This window comes from Hibiscus syriacus, unplaced genomic scaffold, assembly GCF_006381635.1.
Source record: "Hibiscus syriacus cultivar Baekdansim isolate YM2019G1 unplaced genomic scaffold, ASM638163v2 tig00113124_pilon, whole genome shotgun sequence".
NCBI lineage: Eukaryota > Viridiplantae > Streptophyta > Magnoliopsida > Malvales > Malvaceae > Hibiscus > Hibiscus syriacus.
The window spans coordinates 1298659-1315882 of NW_024063444.1; the positions used below are offsets into that span (position 1 = coordinate 1298659).

At 35.8% G+C, this 17224-nt stretch overlaps 2 pseudogenes; one reads left to right on the plus strand and one right to left on the minus strand.

The window, feature by feature from the left end:
- Positions 1-2628: 2628 nt before the first annotated feature.
- On the plus strand, positions 2629-9322 carry LOC120185834 (annotated as a pseudogene).
- A 411-nt stretch (positions 9323-9733) lies between these two features.
- On the minus strand, positions 9734-10688 carry LOC120185719 (annotated as a pseudogene).
- Positions 10689-17224: the final 6536 nt, after the last annotated feature.

Consider the following 17224-nt stretch of genomic DNA (forward strand, 5'->3'; position numbering starts at 1 on the left):
AAGATTTACGACTTCGAGTGCCTATACGAAGCGAGTTGGGAGACAGGATATCACCTCCCCTGAGTTGTGGCGGACCATAGCTTCATATAAAGGGCTCCCTCATGTTCGTATGCTCCTTTGGTTAATTGGCAAGCATCGGTTGATGACAAACGAGGAACGAGTTCGCCGTCATCTGTCCGCCATCTCAAGATGTTCGGTTTGTAACTCTTCTCCTGAATCCATTTCACATATTTTTCGAGATTGTTTGTTTGCAAGATCTGCCTGGGCCCTTCTTATCAAACCGAGTCGTTTTGATGAGTTCATGCAAATGGAAACTGGTGATTGGATTAGAGTAAATATTGCAAATCCCATGTACTTTCCGATACAGGTGGATGGTTGGGATTTATTGTTTGGGTCGATAATTTGGTGCATTTGGATAAAGCGTAACCAGTTTATTTTCAACCTGGATTTGATGGCGGCTGAAAGCACGTTAAATATGGCGAGTAAGCTTTGGACGGAGGCCAGACATGCTGCTGCTAAGGTGGAGGAGGTCCGATGGGGACTCAAAGGGCAATTACAAAGTGGCGTCTTCCTCCGGTGGGGTGGGTAAAACTAAATGTGGACGATGCTCATATGGTAAGCTCGGGAGTGGCTACTTGCGGAGGACTCCTTCGGGATTCCAATGGTGCGTGGTTAAAGGGTTTCTGGAATGCGTTGGACCGTTGTTCGGTGTTAGATGCTGAACTTTGGGGAGTGTACGAGGGACTCTTGATGGCGTGGGAGCTGGGTATTCGAAACTTGGTCGTTGAAACGGACTGTCGTGAAGCTGTTAAGGTCTTGTTGCAAGGGGACGACATGGAGCAAATATCCCATATTGTTCCCTACCTCGGCGAGCTGATTTCTCGGGACTGGCAGGTTCGCTTCGTTCATATTCTGCGTGAGGGGAACAAAGCTGTAGATGGCATGGTGAGGTTAGCTTGGGTGCATCCGATGGGCTTAGTTTACTACACTCGACCTCCTCCAATGGTGGAAATGACACTTGCAGACTTGGTTACTGCTCTTTAGTTTGTTTTCTGTTCTCTTCCACTTGTATTAAAAAAAATGTTAAGTTCGAGTATCGCATATGTCAAATATACGAGCAATCATTATCACATAATTAAAATTTTTTGAACACGTACTATCTTACCTATATCCTAGATACGAGCGTTCATTAAAATTTGAGGATTCTTTTATAATGATTATCACAATTTTATTTGAGGAAACTTGGCAGTTCGTAATTGTTGTAGTGATGAAGAGGGGGAAAATGAGCGCGATCTGATAATGGCAGCATCAATGGCAACGCCTGAATGTTGCGTTCAATTTGCTGCAGATACTACGTGATCTCGGTGTTCATACGATGAGGCTGGTGACAAACAGTCCGGCAAAGTACGTCGGGCTTAAAGGTTACGATTTGGCCATTCCCGGCAGGGTCTAATTACAACAGTAGATACTAGTAGGAGATCAACCGAGCCAAAATGGGGCATACTTTTTTGAGTTGGTAAGTTAGGTCGGATGTGGTAATAAAAACTTTGGGGATAAAATCTTAGTTTATTATTTGATTTGAATTCTTACACTAATTTAGAAACCTAATAAGTATCTTTTTGGAAAGTCTAGAAATTGTTCTTCAGGATACAACAATAACAACAAAACTCTATTCCCATATGTTCAGATAGTCGATGAAAATGTGTTTGCTAATGTTATGGATTTCATTAGCAAGCAAGCCATTCCTATTGAGTTATTTATCCAAACTAAAACTCCGAAAGAAACATAGAAGCATCAAATCCAAAATAAATTTATCCAAACTGCTAATAGAATTGAACCTCTTAAGTTTTAACTGCAATAACTAGGAAAAAAAATTACAATTTTCATGATTTAGTAAAAGCTTTGGTTTTACCTAGTTCTAACTCCGATAGACCTTTTTTGCTTCTACAAGAAAAAGAAATAAATAAACGTATGCATATATGATCAAATTTCGATGGACGAGCATCGTCGAAAATCAGAATAGCAAGCAATTGACGGTCCAATTCGATTCTGGGCTTCTTGGAGATGAAAGGGCATGGGGTAACCAGGAGGAGGAGTTAACGGTAATTAACGACAATAACCTTATTGAAAACGAACTAAAAGTTCGATGACTGTATTGTATGTTTTAAAAGTTGGGCGATCAAAACGCGAGTACCCTAAAAATTTGGTGAATATTTATATAATTTACCCTATATAATATTTGGGATGACTTGAGGAATAAGTTTTTGTTTTTTGGGATTAAACTTGAGGGATAAGTTAGAAACGTGAAAGCATAAAGTAAAATTCAAAGTCATTTCCACCTCAAATTGCATTTCCTTTACTTGATCAATACGAATATATAATTTAATTTTTAATATGATATAGAATTAAAAACAATATAAAAGAAATATAAATATTTATATTTCTGTAATAATAATAATAATAATTGCTTTATTGTTTGCCTCTGCTATCGTCCTTGTAAATCGGGATCTAATTCCCCCAAACATATGTTTTTAAAAAATAAATTTGCTTAAACCCTAATTTTTAATATATACAAGTCCTATGTTTTCTTCAATTGTTTGTCTTCTTCTACTCGTTCGCTCGCTGACTCACTCTTTTCTGTCTCAAAAAAGAAAAAAAAAACAGTTGAAATTCTTTTGCCTTTCAAGATTTTGATTTGTCCTCCCTATGCCATGAAGGATTCCTCTTCACCCTCCAACCACCGCCACCCGCCGCCGCCTCCTGGTGGCCATATATCGTACCACCGTTACCACAATCACCGCCTGGCTACCCAAACAACTACCGTCCTAGTGTTCAGGCTGTGAATAACCAACACTACGGCCGCCGTTTTCCTCCGTCAGCAACCACCACCGTTGGTTCCAACGTCCTCTGCCGCCCAAACTTCATAATTCAACTCCTCCACGACCATTCCCCCTCCCCTTCTGAACCCAACAACCTCCAGACTCTTATTTCCCAACAAGACCCATCCCCCGAAAGCTACCGCATCTACTCCACCGGGAAAGTCGCAGCTTCTCTATCGTTCCGAGAATGGAACCAAACCCTCTCTTCAGCTCTTCATCTATGGCGTTCCCGCCTTGATGGGTTCCACCATTATACTCCCAAGCTTATTTCCAACATCAATGTGCCTTCCGACGCGGTGGAACTCCAAAAAAACCTTAAAACCCTTTTCTCGAGCCATATTACGGGATTGATGGAAGGAAAATTGGTTAAGAATTGGCAGAATAAAATCAAAGAAAAATCCGATGAGATAGCCCAGTTGTCGAGACAGATGGGTAAGAGGAATTATTCGCATAAAATGTTTTATGAGTTGAATGACACGAAGAATGCTTTAATGGCGGAGAGATTGACAATTTCGAAGCGGTTGAAGGAGTTTAAGGGAGGGATGGGGAGCTTGTTGAAGTGTTTGGAAGATGGGAGATAATAGGGAATGGGGAAGATGATGAAGGGGTGGAGGTTTTCAGTGTTGAAGGAGAGCTTGATTGGAAAAGAATTCATCAGCTGGTTTTGAGGGAATGTAGGAGGTTGGAAGATGGTTTGCCCATTTATGCTCACAGACGAGAGATTCTTAATAGAATACATGGGGAACAGGTAAATCATTTATTTCTTAACCCATTTTTCTGTTCTGTTTTCAGCTTTGTTTTGGGTTTTATGATGCATTTGTATATAGTTTTGGATTATCATCATGTATTGTGTGTAATGTAATACCTTAGTGATGCAATTTAAAATGTGGAATTTGGTTTGGAGATTAGTCGATCACGAATAATAGCTTTATATGTACATCAGATTTGTTCATTCAGAGGAGTATCACCTTATAATTTGACAGTGTAATTTAGAGTTGAAAAACTTGAAAAGTAGGCTTAAGTGCAATAGAGTTTGAAAACCTTTGAAAGTAAGTTTATTTAACTTTGCCATGAGAAATCCAACAAAAGGAAAAGAAAAAAAAAGGGAGTGATTTGCCTTCCCATGCAGTAGTGGCTAATAACTGCAAGATTTTTAGTTTATTCTCTTTGTCATTTTATATTCATTTTATTCCTATATTACTTGGGTGTTTAAACCTAATTATGATGTAGCTTTTTTTTTATCTCTTTCCTTGATTTCACTTATAACTATTTAATGCACAGATCATGGTGTTGATAGGAGAGACTGGTTCAGGAAAGAGCACCCAGCTGGTTCAGTTTCTTTCTGATTCAGGAATCGCTGCAAATGAGTCAATTGTATGTACTCAGCCACGAAAGATTGCTGCCATCTCATTAGCAAAAAGAGTCAGAGAAGAAAGCATTGGGTGTTACAATGATAATTCAATCATTTGTTGTCCGACATTTTCATCTGCTCAGCAGTTTGATTCGAAGGTAATATATATGACTGACCACTGTTTAATGCAGCATTATATGAATGATAGGAATTTGTCTGGGGTTTCTTGCATCATTGTTGATGAGGCCCATGAAAGAAGTTTGAATACTGATCTTCTCTTGGCAATGCTTAAAGATTTACTTGTCCGAAGAGTTGATCTGAGGCTTGTAATAATGTCTGCAACAGCTAATGCAAATCAACTCTCAGACTACTTTTTCGGGTGTGGAATCTTTCATGTAGAGGGGAGGAACTTTCCTGTTGATATTAGATATGTTCCTTGTGTAACGGAGGGAACTTCTAGTTATGGTATGGTTCCTACATATGTTTCTGATGTCTTGAGGATGGCTGCTGAGGTCCATAAAACAGAGAAAGAAGGGAACATTCTTAACTTTTTGACTTCCCAGATGGAAGTAGAATGGGCTTGTGATCATTTTGAAGCTCCAAATGCAATTGTGTTACCATTGCACGGAAAGCTATCATTTGAAGAGCAATGCCATGTTTTCCAGAATGACCCAGGGAGAAGAAAAATTGTATTTGCAACAAATATCGCAGAGACATCGCTTACACTTCCTGGTATCAAGTATGTAATTGATTCTGGTATGGTCAAGGAGAGTAAATTTGAACCTGGCACTGGAATGAATGTTCTCAAAGTCTGCTGGATCAGCCAGAGTTCTGCCAATCAACGAGCTGGTCGTGCTGGGAGGACAGAACCAGGAAGATGCTACAGACTGTACACGGAAAGTGATTTTGAGTTAATGGCCCCTAATCAGGAGCCCGAGATTCGTAGAGCTCATCTTGGTACTGCTGTTCTGAGGATCCTTGCTTTGGGAATCAAGAATGTTCAGAGTTTTGATTTTGTTGATGCACCTAGTCTTAAAGCCATTGACTCGGCAACTAGGAATCTTGTCCAGTTGGGAGCCATTGTGGAAAAAAATGGGGGTTTTGAATTAAGTGATGAAGGACGGCACCTGCTAAAATTGGGGATTGAGCCTCGTCTTGGTAAACTAATTCTCAGTTGCTTTCATTGTGGCTTGCGTAGGGAGGGCCTTGTTCTTGCCGCTGTTATGGCAAATGCCAGTAGCATATTTTGCAGGGTGGGAAGTGATAATGATAAAGCAAAAGCTGATTGTCTTAAGGTGCAATTTTGCCACCGCAATGGTGATCTCTTTACTCTGCTCTCTGTGTACAACGAATGGGAAGCTCTTCCATCCGACAGGAAAAATAAATGGTGCTGGGAAAACAGCATAAATGCAAAGTCAATGCGTAGATGCCAAGACACAGTCTCTGAATTGGAAAGTTGTATGAAAAAGGAGCTTGCTGTTATTATTCCAAGTTACTTAATATGGGATCCTCATAAGTCCACTGAGCATGATAAAATTTTGAAGGCTATTATACTTTCTTCCCTGGCTGAAAATGTAGCCATGTATTCTGGACATGATCAACTTGGTTATGAAGTGGCATTGACTGGGCAGCATGTTCAACTGCATCCTTCATGTTCGTTGCTGATATTTGGTGAGAAGCCAAGTTGGGTTGTCTTCGGTGAAATGTTATCTGTCAATAATCAGTATTTGGTCTGTGTAACTGCGTTTGATTTTGAATCTTTGGCTACCCTAAATCCTCCTCCCTTGTTTGATGCATCTTTGATGGAAAGACGGAAATTGCAAGTGAAAACAATAACCAGTTTTGGTAGTACACTGTTAAAAAAATTCTGTGGGAGATCTAACCACAGCCTTCGATGTCTTTCATCGCGGATTAGGACAGCTTGTATGAATGAGTGGGTTGGTGTTGAAGTCAATATTGACCAGAATGAGATTCTTCTGTTTGTCTCATCAGTGCACATGCAGAAGGTTCTGGACTTTGTAACTGAGGTGCTGGAATGTGAAAAGAAATGGTTGCTTAATGAATGCATAGAGAAATCTCTATTTCATGGACGAAGAGCCTCACCATCTATGGCACTTTTTGGAGCTGGTGCAGAGATCAAGCATCTTGAAGTTGATAAAAGATATTTGACTGTTGATGTATTCCATTCAGATGTTAATGCCTTCTATGATAAGGAGCTTTTGATGTTCTTTGAGGAGAATTCTAATGGCAATATTTGTTCTGTCCATAAATTTCAAACCAGTGGGCAGGAAGCGAATGACCAGGAAAAATGGGGCAAGATAACGTTCCTAACTCCTGATGCTGCCAGAAAAGCTGCTGAGCTGGACGGGGTCAACTTTGCTGGCTCTGCATTGAAGGTACTTCCTTCACAAACATCCTTTGGGGGGGATCATAAAATGTTCTCTTTCCCTCCTGTCAAAGCAAAAGTTCATTGGCCCCGTAGGGGCAGTAAAGGGTTTGGAATCGTTAAATGTGATCTGGTTGATGTAGGGGCTATTTTGGATGATTTTTCTTGTCTAGTAATAGCCGGAAAATATGTTCGTTGTGAAGTTAGCAGGAAATCTGCTGATTCAATTCTGATATATGGAATTGATAAAGAGCTTTCTGAAGCTGAAATTAGAGATACACTATGTTTGGAAACAGAAAGGAAAATCTGTGATTTTTTTCTCGTGAGAGAAGATGCTGTGGAAAATCCAACTCGTGGTGCCTGTGAGGAGGCACTCCTCAGAGAAATATCCCCCTTTATGCCTAAAGGGAATCCATATACTAATTGTTGTCAGGTTCAGGTTTTGGAGCCTGAACCAAGGGAGACTTTCATGAAAGCGTTGATCGCCTTTGATGGAAGATTACATTTGGAGGCTGCAAAAGCTTTAGAACAGCTAGAGGGTAAAGTATTACCTGGATGTCTTTCATGGCAGAAGATAAGATGCCAGCAGTTGTTTCATACTTCTATATCTTGCTCTTATTTTGTCTATGCCGTTATTAAGAAGCAGCTCGATTCTTTGCTAGGGAGCTTCAGACATGTAAAAGGTACGTGAACTGTCATAGCACTATTATTAGTTTTCTGTTTGTCTTAAGGTTCTTTGTGCTTGTCTATACAGTTGTCTATGAATGCTTTGTTATTATTTCAATACTCACACTAGAGTCAAGTAACATAGTATGCATGCCACGGCTTTGCTTTTGTGTGCAGAGATATGCCTCGGGCCAGAGTTTGTCAGCGAGTTTCTTGTTTTGCATCTAATTTCCAGTTATATCGATTATTTTTCTTTCCGGTTAATCAATTCTGCTTTGGGTTATTTTCAAACTTGTCACACTTGATTGACATTTCATATCACCTTTTAGGATTTTAATGCAATTATGCCGGTTTTAAACTATTTTAAACTGCAGTGCACTATAGATGATTAGTTTTGTCAAGCCTGGGTGATAGTAAAATTGATTACGAGGTGCATTTTAGCATATAATTATCACAATATATCCTCTAAAATTGATTAACAGGTTCTCCAATCTGTTTTCTTGATGTTGAAAAGGGTTAAGGAGTTTAGATTTTTTTCTTCTGAAATTGTCAACACATCATTTACAGGTGCAGATTTCTTCCTAGAGAAAAATGAAAATGGTTCCTGTCGGGTTAGAATATCCGCCAATGCCACCAAAACCGTGGCAGAATTGAGAAGGCCGGTGGAAGAGCTAATGAATGGAAGGACTGTAAAACATGCCAGCCTTACTCCTTCCATATTGCAGCACCTGTTCTCTAGAGATGGCATTAATCTAATGAGATCATTGCAACAAGAGACGAGAACCTACGTATCTTTTGACCGGCATAGTCTCAATGTGAGAATCTTTGGCTCTTTCGATGATGCTGCTGTAGCCGAGCAAAAATTGATTCATTCCCTTTTGTCCTACCACGAGAGCAAGCAGCTTGAGGTTAGACTTCGTGGTCGGGACCTGCCTCCTGATATTATGAAGGAAGTGGTTAAAAGATTTGGGCCAGACCTTCATGGTCTCAAAGAGAAGATACCTGGTGCTGAATTTACTCTTAACACCCGACACCATATCATTTCGATTCGTGGTGACAAAGAGATGAAGAAAAAGGTAGAAGAAATTGTCCTTGATATTGCCAAGGCAGGCAGAGATCTAGCTGAGAGATCTGATAGTGAAGTCACCTGCCCCATTTGTTTGTGTGAAATAGAAGATGGCTACCGGCTCGAAGGATGTTCACATCTCTTTTGTCGATTGTGTTTGGTGGAGCAATGCGAATCTGCCATTAGAAACTTGGATAGTTTTCCTGTATGCTGTGCTCACCAAGATTGTAAAGCTCCCATTTTGCTTACTGATTTAAAGTCTCTGCTGTCGACGGAGAAGTTAGAGGAACTCTTCAGGGCATCTTTGGGTGCATTTGTTGCATCCAGTGGCGGTGTCTATCGGTTTTGCCCCTCTCCTGATTGCCCCAACGTTTATCGCGTTGCTGGTCCCAACACTTCGGATGAGCTATTTGTGTGTGTAGCATGCTATGCCGAAACTTGTACTAGGTGCCATCTTGAATATCATCCGTATGTGTCATGTGAGAAGTACAAAGAGTTCAAGGAAGACCCTGATTCGTCTTTGAAAGAGTGGTGCAAGGGGAAAGATCAGGTAAAAACTTGCCCCGTGTGCGGGTACACGATCGAGAAGATCGATGGGTGCAACCACATTGAATGTAGGTGCGGGAGGCATGTTTGCTGGGTATGTTTAGAGTTCTTTAGCAGCAGTGACGATTGTTATGGCCATTTGAGAGCTCTTCACATGGCCATCATCTAGTTTTTGAACTATTGCTTACAGTTCGACAATCATCCAATACCGGTTCTTGTAAATGATTTTTTTTTTTTTAACTTTTCCCGTTTACAAGTGTTGCTTGCATCTACATTTGGATGCTATTACATAAACTCTACTTTGTACAAGTTCTGAAACAGATGGAAAAGCTATCGAGTAGAATATTCGGTTGCTTTTGATTTTAGGCTGATGAACGGTGGTCGGAACTGTTCTGCCATGGGGTTATACAATATGGTTTTCGTTTTCGTATTGTTCATGTTTTTAGTTACTGCAAACTTATTTCTATCAAGACTTCTTTCAGTCTTTCAAAATAAAATATTAATGTTCTAAATTGCATTTTTTTATTGTTAGGTTCGTTTTCTATTCTATCCCATTATTAATATAAACCTAAAAGAAAAAAATATAAATTATTTTTAATTAAAATTAGGATTAAATTAATAGGATATATAAATAACGAGGACCAAATATGATATTATACAACATTATTGAACTGTGACGCTGTCAATTATGTTAACGGTTTGTAATCTAAATTTAACCCCCTGTTTCACTTGAATAACCTCACCTTCACCAGGTAATTATTCAAAAGCATGAACTAGAATTAATCAAGAAAATAGAACAAGAACATGATAATTTATGGCACAAAACCTCACGAACTTAATTAACCAGGTGATTCTTCTTGAAACCGACCCACCATTTCATAAATAGCCTCTGCAATTTCATTCACCGAACTTACCGTACAACCATCTTCAATCTGTTCCAAATGAAAACATGAATTCCGTTAAAAAAAAAAATACTCGAATGTTGAAGAACCAGATGATTATGGTTAATTAAATTACCTTAACACTGAAAGAATAATGGACCAGATTTTGAACCGATTTGACATTAAGAAGTAGCACCAAGAATCCCATTCACCATTTTCAACAGCTGTTTTGGGTGTTTTTTTCGTTAGTATTTTCAGGTTTGCATGGCTTTCCACCATTGTTACTTCGACATTCGCAGCAGAGTACTTGGGAAAGTAAAAGAATCCCGAGAAAATGGAAGAATCTGTGCAGTTCTCTGAGTTTCTTCCCCTTATTTTCCGTGATTCTAAAGATTGAAGAAGCTGTTCCAACTCCTTTTACGTAATCAATGGCTCCTCCTATAATTGATGCTTGATCCCCCTATGATCAATAAAGACATTTTCAGCTATATCTACGAATTTGTTTTTTTTTTTTTTGAATAATTATATCTACGAATTTGATGAGATGAAACGCATAATAAAAAAAAGGCACCCTTTGAACGTAAGAGGCTGGCATCAAGGATTTAAGAACACCAAGATAATCATTCATTTGTTTCCTCCTTTTTCTCTCAACGATAATATGGTTCATTCTTTGATGCTCCACTTCCTCCCTGTTCTTAACACCGTCTCTCCGCCATCTCTTCCTACGGCACGGTGGAGCGCTTTTGGCGGCGGAAAAGCCATTATGATCCGAGGAAGAACAAGTTGCACCGAAACCAAAGCCTCTACTTTTAGCCCAAGTACTTTCATCATTTTGTTTTAAGCTTAACGAGTCTTTGAGGTGGCAGTCACAACTGAAAGGGTCTTGCTGGAACACTACGGTTTCTAATGCCATGGAAATCATGTTTTGAAATTTTCTATTTGAGAGCTTTTGAGTTTTCTTTGTTGCCAAAACAAGAACTTGTGAATAATGGTGATATACCAGAAACATATAGACGACGAGATTCACTCTATTATTTTATACTAATTTATATTTTATGATTTAAATTAGTTGTTATGTCATTTGACACCCCTATTCAAAGCTTAACTTCGCCCATATATTGATTCAATTCTACTTCAAATTTAATCCAGACCTTTATAATTATTAGATACTAAGAATCTCGTATTGAAAAAATCGAGTAAATTATTTTTGTGCTCATATTGGTGCGTATAAACATGTGTGTATCTCATGATTTTATTTGATATTTTTCGATATAATACATTTGCATTATAATCTCTACTTTCTTAATAAATTATATATTATTTATACACGCAGATATCCTTCAATTAGATAAAAAAAAAAAAAGAAGGTATAATTAGATCTGTATGATTTTGTCGGACATGAATGTTCTGAAATAATATAAAAAAAGAAGGGGGCAAAGACAGAAGAGAGAAGCAGGGAGGATGGCAGGTTGGAGAATCTATGTCGAAGACCATGTGACTACTAACACAACCATTTATACATGTTTAGAGGCCCAGTTTCTGCAATCATCTACCTCAAAAACTCACTCTTCCTCCCTCTCCCACAACTTTTTTCCTGGTTAACCTATGTACTAAGTGAATATTATAAATTTAACCTAGGTTATTAATCTATTTTTCATACAATTCATTATAAGTTTAAGAAAAAATTAAATATTGTTTTACCTCCTTTGAATTATGCTCGAAAACCATGTCTCTATTGTCATCATTCCTCTAAACCTCTGGAATTTTATAATCCTCAAAGCCTCTAGAGCTCCATAAGGCTTTCAGCGTTTCTCAAATCATCTGGAGCTTCATATTATCGGAAAGCTACAACACCTTGTCAAGATTATCAGTAGGCCCACGTGATCTGTAATCCCCCATTGGACAGTCAGATCTAATTGGTTTGTCAACTTCGAATATTCATCATCATCCTATGCCTAACAAACCATAATAATTAATATTTAAATCACAATACAAGGCTCAAGAGGGAACTTTTTCTCTCTCCTGATGACTTTTCATTGTCATCTTCAGCCTGTTCGCTTTTTATTTTCCCTCAATTGAGGAATCGAAAGTAACTATTCGTCTAAACTAGAAGGGTGGACTGTCAACAACTGTCATAACCATAATTTTCTCATCATCAATTGATGTGGTGAGCGTGAATCACTTCCTGATCGAAGAGAATCATTCAAGATGAACTCTCGAAAAATAACTAATCTGACCTCCCATCTCCTTCTAAAGCATCCCAGGTAATAAAGCAATTTTTCATCTTTTGAAAAATTTATTAATCCTACTCTCAAGCTTGTGTCAGGTGATAGACACATGTGAGGTATTAGTGATGATGTTTTCGGAAAGACTTCGATAAAATCTAGAGCTAGTTTATGATGCGAAAGATGAGTTTATCAAGGTAGATTTCTAGATCGAAAGTTTGATCTGGTGTCATACAAAAAGAAAATATAATGTCATCACCCTAATTTATAGTTTTTTGAATCCTGTTACGGATAAGTAACATTGAGATACATCCGCCCATTCTGCAGTATTTCTTCAAAACCATTGGGATGCCTTAGCATATCTTATAGTATCTTTACAAGGGCGTAGAGTTGGCTCCACCCTTGTTTATAATTTTTGAATCCACTAGGGTGGTTGAGTTGCCTTTGTTTTAGCGTAGGAGTTCTCTCATTGTGTTTTAAAGAACATCGAGATGTCTTCGCCCTAGCGAGAAGAATCCCCAGATTGCTTCTACCAAGACGAAGATGTCTCAGCCCATACCACGTATTTCACTGGACGCATGGAGATGTCTATTCTCATCCTACAATGTTTCTCTAGGGACTGATTTGCCTCCTCTCTGGCCGAGAGCATTGAGATGTCTTTGTTCCTCTATAATTAAATGGACTCTTCTGTTATCTCTCTAACCACCAGCCAAAAGAGAGTCGAGATGCCTCCGTCCAAGAAATAAGTCTCTCTCCCTTGTTGCTCAGGGAATGTACATATATCTCCATCCTGAAAGCGTCGAGATATCTTTTCTCTTTTTTTGGTATTCTGTTGGAGACATTGAGTTGCCTCTCACTCTAGCTGTTACAGCTTAAAGAATCCTCCAAAGAAAGTTGAGGTGTATCAGCTCCAACAATAAGAATCTTTCCATTGCTTTTATGAATGTTGAGATACCTTTACCCTAACAAGATAAAATTAAAAATTCTTCATTATTTCTACCAGGGTGAAGATATCTCCGTCCATCTTCTAGTACTTTATTGAGAGTGTCGAGTTGTCTCTAATCTAAGAGCGATGAATTACCTCTATTTTCCCCCCACAATCTCTCTATCACCCAGTCAAGAGAGTTTAGATACATTTGTTACGTATAAATAATGTCGAGATATCTATACTCTTATGTAGTTATTCTCTACAAAGCTTGGAAAAATCTTTCGCTACATGTTTACTGTTGAAAAACGTTCGTTCTTGAGTTCCTCTACGGCATTTACTTATCCTCCAAAGTGATATATACTACTAGTGTTGACCACATGTAATCGAATTTATGTTTGTAATTCATAATTACTCCGCACTTTTAAATTTTAGATTCTCTTTAAAATGTATAATGTATCTTATCAATTCACCTATTATATCATATTTTGAACGCATAATACAAAAATAATTACTCGAATTATGACTCGAAAAACGTTTTTATGTCTAAAGAATTACTTGCTAAAAATAGATGTCTAATTATTCCGTGAAATGATACGTGTCAAGTTCTGATATTTTGAGAATTTATTTTAATTTTTTAAAAAAAATAAAAAATATTTTTATTAAAAAATAAATATAATATTAAAAAAAACCTTTTTTTAAAATCCCCTTCCTCCCTCCCCCTTCTCCCTTTTCCCTTTCCCCTTCCCACTTCATCGGCATTGCACATCGCCACCGCCACCAGCTTCGCCGACGCCTCGCGACCCCAACCCCGACTAGCAATCACCCAAATCAATCGACGATCTTCACAAAACAGTAAGAAATCGTCCTTTGCCCTTCACCGTCGAATTTTTTTTTGACCAGTCGTGACTGTCACCGCTTCCACCAGTGAGAACGCCACCTCAAGCCAAGAAAAACCCAACTGTTCTCTCATCTAGTAGCACCTCCTTTTGCCATGGAAGACGGTGCCAAGCTTGGGCGAAAACCCAACCATATTTTGTAATTTTAGAAAACTTGAAGTTTCTTTATAAATAAATTAAGTTTTATTTTTTTCCTTTTTTTTAAAAAAAATAATGTTTTTATTTATAAAAGATCCAAAAATTGAAAAATATAACGATAGAAACTTAAAAATATAACTGATAAAACGTTAAACACTTATTTTTAATAAAAAAATATTTAAGTATTAAAATATTTTTTGACACATAATTTGAACACTTATTTTTATATTAAATTTATATTTAATTGATTTATAGGTAAGTTTAAATAATTTAATAATTGAATTTGATATGTCATATGATGATTAGACTTATTATGGACAATTTTGCAACTATGACTACGTCATGACATGGTATGCCCCCACTGTTTCCTCTGTTCTGTTCCTTGAATTTTGGGACCCTCAAGACAAACCCCAACCAAAGGTGCATTGAATTGGGCATTTCATTGTCCTAATTAGCTGCACATATAGACCGAATAATATTACATGATACCATTATATAATTACCGGAAAATTCTATAATGTTATACGAGCATTATACGTATCATTAATAATGAGTATTATTAATTTAATTTATAATTGTTTTATAGTTAAGTTTAAATAATTTAATAATTGAATTTAATATGTCATATGATGATTAGACTTATTATGGACAATCATGCAACATGACTACGTCATGACATGGTATGCCCCCACTGTTTCCTCTGTTCTGTTCCTTGAATTTTGGGACCCTCGAGACAAACCCCAACCAAAGGTGCATTGAATTGGGCATTTCATTGTCCTAATTAGCTGCACATATAGACCGAATAATATTACATGATACCATTATATAATTATCGGAAAATTCTATAATGCTATACGAGCATCATACGTATCATTAATAATGAGTATTATTAATTTAATTTATAAAAAATTAAATTTTAAAAGACTCAACATATAATTATAAATTAATTAAAAAATTAAAGGTAAATTATTTAAAATAAATATAAATTATATCAGTGACCACTTAACTATTCTTTCTTTTCATTTTGACCATCATTTTTGAAATTTTGTCAATCAGATTACTCAACTATTTAAATGCATTCAATTAAGCCACTTGCTCTTAATATTTAACGGAAAAATTGATGTGGCAGTTAAAATATTTGGTACAAATTCCACATTTGGTCATTGTTACTTATATATTCTATCAATTTAGCCATAATGTTAATTTATTAAAATTAAATATTATATAAAATTATTAGATATATTTATAATTTTATATTTTATAAAAATATTTTAAGAATAAGGTATTGATTAAAGTATAAAAAAATCAAAGAATTTATTTCAGGATAGAATTTACAAAAAGAATTGCAGTAAAAATTCAAGTTGAATAAAATATAGGGTAAATTAGATATTTAGAAACCTAATTATTCATGTGGTTTTGTATTAGTTACCAAACTATTTTTTTTTTCAAAATCATCACTAAAATTACGTTTTTGGTTTCATTCTGATCAACAATCGTTAAAAACTTAACGGTGATGTTAACATGTCACCATAAGGTAATGCCACATCATCATTGAAAAAATAAAAAATGTCAAGTCAATAGTTCTGTTAATTTTTAACAGTAGATGATTAAAATGAAATTAAAATCTAACATTAGTGAAGATTTTGAAAAAAAAAATAGATAACCTAACAGAACCAAAGTGATATTTAAGTGATTAAATACATAATTAATTTTTTTTAGTTGAGAAACTTTCTTTACCTGTGATAAGAAAAAACTTTTAAAATTGGCTTAAGGGCCACCTTTACCCTTGTAGTAAACTAAATTTATCATTTTCGCCCGTATCACATTTTTCATCAATTTAGCCCTCAAAGTTGTTTAATTGCATCAATTTATATCCTTCCCCTAACTTAAAACCTTAAAAACCCTAAGTTAATGTTTAAAGGTAATAAGATTATGGTTTAGGGTGTAAGGATTATAATTTAGGGTTTTAAGTTAGGGGTATGGTTATAGAATGATGCAATTGAGCAACTTTGAGGGCTAAATTGATGCGAAAATATTATACAGACGAAAGTGATAAATTGAGTATACTACAGGGGCAAAAGATACATTTTTTGCCTTTAAAATTCATATTAATTTGGAGTAAGTACAAGATGATATATGTTCTAAAATAACTCTCAATCATTTATTCATATCCCAGAATCCAGAAAATTAAATGATTTATAATGACTACTTTTTTTATTATATACTTAATTTCTTTATTATTATCATTATTCATTGTTTTGTGAAAGTATAATTTCTATTAATTTTATAAAGTACAGAATGGACATATTACATTAAAGTAAATATAAAAGCTTTTGTTGAATCAGTATTTATATGTTGAAAGATATAGTACTTGAATTGATAACAACAAAGACGGGGTTGATGGCTAAATAATACTCCATATATATATATATATATATCATTATTATATATGATAGAATAAAATCAGTTCTTTTTTATTTTAGTTTATTAAAATTAGAATTAAATTGATAGAATATATAAGTAAAAGTGATCAAATGTGTGATTATACCAAATATTTTAAATGTCACATGAGCTTCTCCGTTAAATATTAACGACATGTGGCTTAATTGAATGCATTTAAATAGTTGAGTGACCTGATTGATAAAATTTTAAAAATGGTGGTCAAAATGAAAAAGGGCAATAGTTAGGTGTCACTGATATAGTTTCCCTTTATTTTAAATAATTTACCTTTAATTTTTTTAATAATTTATAATTATACATTTATTCTTTTAGAATTTTAAATTTTTATGAATTAAATTAATGATGTTCATAATTAGTGGTGTTCATCGTGCTCGTCGAGCACACAAAACTCCTTATTCTTAATACACTAAAGTAATTTTAAGATAATATTTATTTAAATATTTTTTATTTATGCACAACGCGTACAATACTCCTTATTCAATTTTTATTATTATTATAATTATATAAAAAAAGTATGTTTAAATATTATAAAAAATATAAATAAAATATATAAATAACCAAAATATAATATAACCTATGATATATTAATAAATATAATATAAATACATAAAACACCAAATTGTTATACTTTCAGAGAGTTACCTTTAGAAATTATCAGTTCTCTGTTAACTGAGAGTCCTAAACAAATCCCTTTGAATTATCATAACCTCCAAACAACATAGCTCCTTTAAAAAGAAACCTTCGAGTCAACTACAAACGTATAAACAAGATCTATGAATAAGACCTCTGACAAAACTACATG